A 6,629-nucleotide genomic window follows, 5' to 3' on the forward strand; every position below is an offset into this window, starting at 1 on the left:
CATGTTCTCAGAGCCTAGAAAACGTTCTAGCATATATAGTTCTATTCAATAATTGTTTATTGAGTGAATGGGGTTTAACCTGCATATACTGTTTTTAACATAATACTAATTCCCACGTAAACAAAAGGAAAGTTTGACATGGGTCCCTTCTGACAATTTAACCTGTCAGTTGTATGCATTTTTAAAAAAATTTTTGGGGGGCCCAATATTGTGGTTACTTGCTACTTATTCTTTTACTGGTATTCATGTTAGTTTTAGTTATAGTAAAATGGATCAAAGGAATCACATACTTCATTTATATTTTATTAAGGAAACAAATATGATGGTATTCTTTTTTTTTTTAACCAATTAAAGTCTGTTTATGTGTAATGAGACAAAACACTACAATCTGTTCAACACTGGGCTGGACACTGCAGTGATTGGGGGCATGGAGGGAGGGGCAGGGCAAGGCCTCTGATCTCGATTATGAATGTCCAAGGCAAAAGCTTCCAGAAGACTCTTCCTGACCCCTCAGGGCAGAAATAAAAATCACATGTCACCATTGATTCAGATGAGAGAGAACACCAAGCTGGGCCTCAGCATATCGCCAGGGTCAGTGCAGGGGTGAGGACAGGTCAGTGAGCCGGGGACCTGTCCCTGACGGGGGCACTGCCAGTCAGGAAGTGGTTGGAGGAGGAAAAGTGCTTCTCTGGTCCAGGGCTCACCCTCCTCTTGAGAACACCTTTCTCCCACCCCGAGAGTGGAGGCAGCCCCAGGCTGGGCAGTTCTGGGGGAGTGGAGCATGGCAGTCATTGGGCCTTGGCCTTCTGCCTGTTTGCTCCCCCTTCTCCTGCCCTAAGGCCAGCACACCACGGCCATGGCTCCATGACGCTGCAGCAACACTGGGCATGACTGCCACGCTCCTCTACTGCGCAGGGCAGGGTAGGCGGCAAGCAGCGGTGGGGGTGGGGGTAAGCGTGATGCTGAAGTGAGTGATGTTCGCACACTTCCTGGCTCGGACAGCCTCTCCTGTCTCTGCCCCTGGGGACTGAGGGGCATCAAGGCATGTGACGGCCCCCAGCCCCAAAGGCCGGACCCCATTCGATCGAGAGCACTCGACTTCCTCCTGTCTGCATCTTGGGAGCTGTAGCTCATGGACTTGGGGGCTGGGGAGGGGACCCCCAGGAACCTCACTGCCCCTGTCCTCAGCCCAGCTCTGGGGGCAGCTCAGCTCAGGTGAGCCAACGCCTCCCATCTAATAGGCAGATGCAAGCTCCCCAAGACAGCTCGAAGCCCTCAGCAGGAGGGCACTGGAGAACTTGACCTCCCAGTCAGGGTCTAAGCCCCCAAGCTCTGTGCTTGGGTGAAAAGCCTCTGGGATCTGCCCACCAAGCCACAGCCCCTCACAGAGAGGCAGGGGCTGCTCTCCACACCCCAGGCTTCTGAGGGCTGGTTTTGGACAGGATCTGGCATTCCCTTTCACCCCTTTGTTGTTCTGAGGCTCCCCTGTCTTTAGGGTGAGATCTGTGCATAACACCTGGGTTCCTCCCTTCCAATAAAAGTACATTCTGGCTTTGGAGGAAGGAGCTAGAAGGAACCGGCTGTGGAGGGAAGGAGTCAGAGGAGGAAACAGACCACAGTGAATGCCGCCACACCCCAGCCGGCTAGTGGGGCTGGGGCATGCATGTGAAGGCAGGACCAGGGCGCACGCAGGCAGAGGTGGTGGTTTCCAAAGGTTATGGGAAAAGGAAAGAGGGCTGGAAGATCCTGTGGGAAAGAAGAGGGGAGAAGGGGTGAAGCCCCCAGGGAAATGTCCTGCTCTAGCCTGGAGTACGAGCCCTCCAGGCCCGGAGTCCCTCCCAGTCTGCACACAAATCAAGGCACAGATGGGGGGAATCCAGCGTGAGTCCCCCAGCACCCAAGTGCTCTGGGCTGCCTCCGTGCACCAGGGCGTGGGCCTGGCAGTCCGTGCGACCCTTTGTGGCTCGGAGGTCTGAGAGAGGGCTCTCTGTGTCTCTCATGACCTCAGAAGTGGGCACATCTGAGCAGAGCTCTGGTTTACCAGGTACCTGCCCCAAGCAGCTGCTGCCAAAGCAGACCTGGGCACTCGGCCACGATGCAGAAGGAGGGCCGCTGAGTGGTTGGGGTTGGCGGGAGGAGGAGCTTGATCTTTTGGTACCTTCTCCATTTTTGAACCATGTGAATGCATTCCTGTCAGAGACTAGGTGTGCCCACAACGCTCTGCTCTGAGCCATCGTAGCAACGGGCCTGCAGCTGGGGCAGACCAATGGGCGCGGCAAGGGGTCACCAGCTCCTCTGCAGACGACAGAAGTCCAACAGCCAGGAAGGCCGGTTCTGTGGTGTGCCAAAGGGCGGGGCCTGCTGGCCCCTGCCCAGCTGGCATCACATGGTCTGGCTGTAGGCAATGTCCCCCTTGCTGGAGATGCCAGACCATGGCAGGAAGCTACAGAGCAGGCTGTGGGCCTGTGCAGGATGGGTAGATCCTGTGCAGGATGGAGCAAGGGCTCAGGTTCGCTAGCGAGGAGCCCAGGTGTTGGATGTAGTCCAGGATTGCCCAGGGAGGGTGGCCGCCGTTGATGTAGAGCACATAGGTGAAGCCATCTTTGAGGACCCCTCGGATGGAGTAGAAATAGGGGAGATAGTGATGTTGCTTAAAGTCTCTGTTTTCATAGAAGTTCATTGTTGTGTTGTTGGTGGTGAGGGCATGCAGGTAGATGGCTTTGCAGTGGTCTTGGGCGGTGGTTGATATGTGATCCTTCAAACTCTCAAGTAAAAAGAGAACCTATGCCTTGCTTCCCGAACTCCTTCACTACTCCCAGACTTAGAATGTACGCAACCTGCGTGTCAACAGAGAAGTTGGAGGCTAGAATATCTCCATCCTCCTTGTGCATCTTGCTCCTACTTTTTATTTCGGCTACTGTCATTCCCACGATGGCGCCCCTGTAGGTTGCGGCAAGGGAAAAGAACTTTTTGTTGGAGGTGATATCTCGATACCATGAGTCTGGGTACTAGATGGGGAACCAGTTGCCACATAGATGTTTCACAGTGTCTATGTCATTGTGGCAGAGGAGGTGTAGGCTGACCTCGCTGAGGGCGCTGGATGGCACCACCTCTGTCATTCACACCTCGGATGGGAGCTGGCGGCAGTGGATGCCATCGTGGGGTCAAAGCATCCTGAGGTCGCAGGCTACCGAGAAGTGAGGCCGTGCGGAGCCCGAAATGAGTTATGTAACCGGCAGGGCCACAGCCAGGGTGGAGGCGGCGGTCTGCGGCCTATGATGGTAAATTATTATAGGACTTTAACAATTCTTGTGAAAGGATTATGAGCCCTCAATATGTAAACTAAAAAGATGAAGATGGAATTTATTGCCTACTAGTAATAGAGAACTATGCTGGTCAAGTCTTTTCTGAAAGAGCAGTCTTCTATTCTTATATAGGGTTTTGGGAAGAGTCGAGTTTAAGGTTTGGGGGACTTTCAGAGAATTAAGTGGTTTGTCATCATCTGAAACACCATGGTGATTTGGGTGAGATGGTTGGTTGGTTGGTTGGCACTCGAGGCATGTGTACTGGAGTGATTTTGTTCCATACTGGCTTTCTTTTAGAAAGGAGGAGCTGACATTTCCTGATTGGTGAGCGAGGCCAGTAGGCCTCGATCAATTACACACATTTAAAACTGCATAGGGTGGCTTCTTGTTACTATGGCTTCATATTTGGGTTCCCTCCACCCTAAGTTTGAGGTGACTTTAACTAGATTTTTTTGATTTAAAAGTTGCTTCTATCAACTGTATTCAAAATGAAAGCTATTTCATATTCTGTAATTATAGATTTATTTTTGAAATTTAGGTCAGGAAAGATTGTTTAATAATTGCTTTCAGGAAGCAATTTCTTTTTTGGATGTGAAATTTTAAATAGAATAGTTATCTGTTTAACAGTTTTAAAGCAATAATTGCTAGCTTTGTTTTTGTTTTCAGTGCTCTTAGGGGCTCATGCTCAATTCCTAAATTAATAATCTCTTGTGGGAAATTTAGTCTTTTTGTGAGTTTATGTAGCTATATGCTAATAATATTCTCTTGCATGCAGCATTTAGTCCATGAAAAAGTAATTATAACTTTGTATTAGTAAATCTAGCTTTTATATTAGGATTAAATAGTAAGCTAAAAGTATACAAAAGTTACCAAATCATTTTCTTTACGAAAATTAAAAAGAAATTATTTGTGAGAGAGTATGAGCAGGAGGGAGGGGCAAAGGGAGAGGGAGAAGCTCAGTGGGGAGCCTGATTTGGGGTTCAATCCCAGGACCTGGAGATCATGACCTGAGCTGAAGGCAGACCTTATCTGACTGAGCCACCCAGGCACCCCCAAATACTGTTATTTTCAAACAAAATTAAGCACATTATTGCTATTTTTGACATCTGAGTATTGTTGAATTTTGTCCAGATTTTTTGAGGTATAATTGACAGATAACTGTGTAAGTGTAAGGTATACCTGTATTACTTTAATATACTTTTATATTGTAAAATGCTAATAGTATTAATAGTTCTATCACCTCACATAATTATCATTTTTTAGCAACTCTTTTAGCAACTTCAATATATAACAGTATTATTAACTGTAATCACCATTCTGTACATTAGATCCTCAGATCTTACCCTTCTTGTAACAGGAAGTTTGTACCCTTTAGCCAATATCTACCCATTTCCCTCAGCTTCCTACCCCTGGCAACCACAAATCTATAAATGTGTTTTTTTTTTTTTTCAAGATTCCATGAGTAAGTCAGATCATAGAGTATTTATCTTTTTGCGTGACTTCCTTCACTTAGCTTAATTCCCTCGAGGTTCATTCATGTTGTTGCAGATGGCAGTGTTTCCCTCTTTTTTTGTGGCTAAAAATATTCCATTGTAAGTGTATACCACATTTTTAAATCAGTGGATCCACTGATGGGCACATAGGTCGTTTCCGTGTCTTGGCTGTTGTAAATAATGCTGCAGTAAATGTAGAGGGACAGATACGTCTTTGAGATAATGATTCATTTCTGTCAGAATGTTCCCAGAAATGGGATTACTGGATATTCTGATCTATTTTTTCATTTGTTGAGGAACCTCCACACTGTTTTGCACAGTGGCTGTACCAGTTTACAGTCCTGTAACAGTGTGTAAGGATTCCCTTTTCTGTACATCTTTGCCAGTGGTATCTCCTCCCTTTTTGATGTAAGCCATTTAACAGGTGTGAGGTGATAGGTATATCTTTATGGCTTTGATATGCATTTCCCTGATGAATAGTGATATCGAGCCTATTTTTTGGTCCTGTTGGCCATTTGAATATCTTCTGAGGAAAGCTGTCTATTAAGATGCCTTGCCCAGTTTTTAATTGTTTTTTTTTTTTTTGCTGTTGAATTGTATGAATTTTTTATATACTTTACATATTAACCTTTTTTCAGATAGTGTGGTTTACATATATTTTCATCCATTCTGTAGGTTGCTTATTCATTATGTTACTTGTTTCTGCTTTGTTTTTTAGATTTTATTTAAATTCAACTTAGTTAACATATATTGTATTATTAGTTTCAGGGGTAGACTTTAGTGATTCATCACTTGCATGTAACACCCAGTGCTCATCACAAGTGCCCTCCCTAATGCCCACCACACAGTTAGACCATCTTCCCGCCCACCTCCCCACCAGCAGCCCTGTTTCTTTGCTCTAGTTAAGAGTCCCTTACGGTTTGCTTCCATCTCTGTTTTTATCTTATTTTTTCTTTTCCTTCCCCTATATATTCAACGTAAATGGAACTAGAGTGTTGCTCGTTTCTTTTGCCGTGCAGAAACATTGCTTGTTCCACTGTTTTTGCTTTTGTTGCTTGTACTTTTGATGTCACATCCAAAATCATTGCCAACATCAATGTTGGCAATATCAGGGAGATTTCCCCCTGTTTTCTTGTAGGAGTTTTATGGTTTAAGGTTATATATTTAAGTCTTTAACCCAGTTTTGGTTAATTTTTGTGAGTGGTGTAAGTTAGGGGTCTGGTTTCATTCTCTGCATGTGAATATCCAGTTTTCTCAGGATAATTTATTGAAGAGATTATCTTTTCTTCCTTGAGTGTGCTCAGCTCCCTCATCAAATTTTAGTTGACTACATCCATGGGTTTCTTGTCCAGTTCTTGATTCTTTTTCTTTGGGTTTTGTGGTGGGTTTTTTTGTTTGTTTGTTTGTTTTGTTTTTTTATGAACGGTCATCCTATTTTGATTTTTATACCTTTGTAACAGTTTGAAAACAGGAAGTGTGATGCTTCCAGCTTTGTTCTTTCCCAGGAATGATTTGCTTATTTGGAGTGTTTTTTGTTCTATATAAATTTAAGGATTCTTTTCCTATTTCTCTGAAAAATGTCCCTGGAATTTTGACAAGGATTGCCTTGAATCTACAGATGGCTTTGAGTCATGTGGATATTTAATGTTGATTTTTCTAAGCTATAAATAATGAGTTATCTTCCTATTTGTGTGTCTGATGTTTCTTTGATCAAAGTGTCATAGTTTTTAGTGTACATATCTTTCACCTCGTTGGTTAAGTTTATTCCTAAGTATTTTGTTCTTTTTGATGCTTTTGTGAATGGTATTTTTAAATTTCTTTTTCAGATTTT

General features: G+C 44.7%; 1 pseudogene; it reads right to left on the bottom strand.

Moving 5' to 3' along the window:
• Window positions 1-2,382: 2,382 nt before the first annotated feature.
• Window positions 2,383-3,119, bottom strand: LOC122891710 (annotated as a pseudogene).
• Window positions 3,120-6,629: the final 3,510 nt, after the last annotated feature.

Source organism: Neovison vison, chromosome 12 (assembly GCF_020171115.1).
Source record: "Neovison vison isolate M4711 chromosome 12, ASM_NN_V1, whole genome shotgun sequence".
In the NCBI taxonomy this organism is placed as follows: Eukaryota; Metazoa; Chordata; class Mammalia; order Carnivora; family Mustelidae; genus Neogale; species Neogale vison.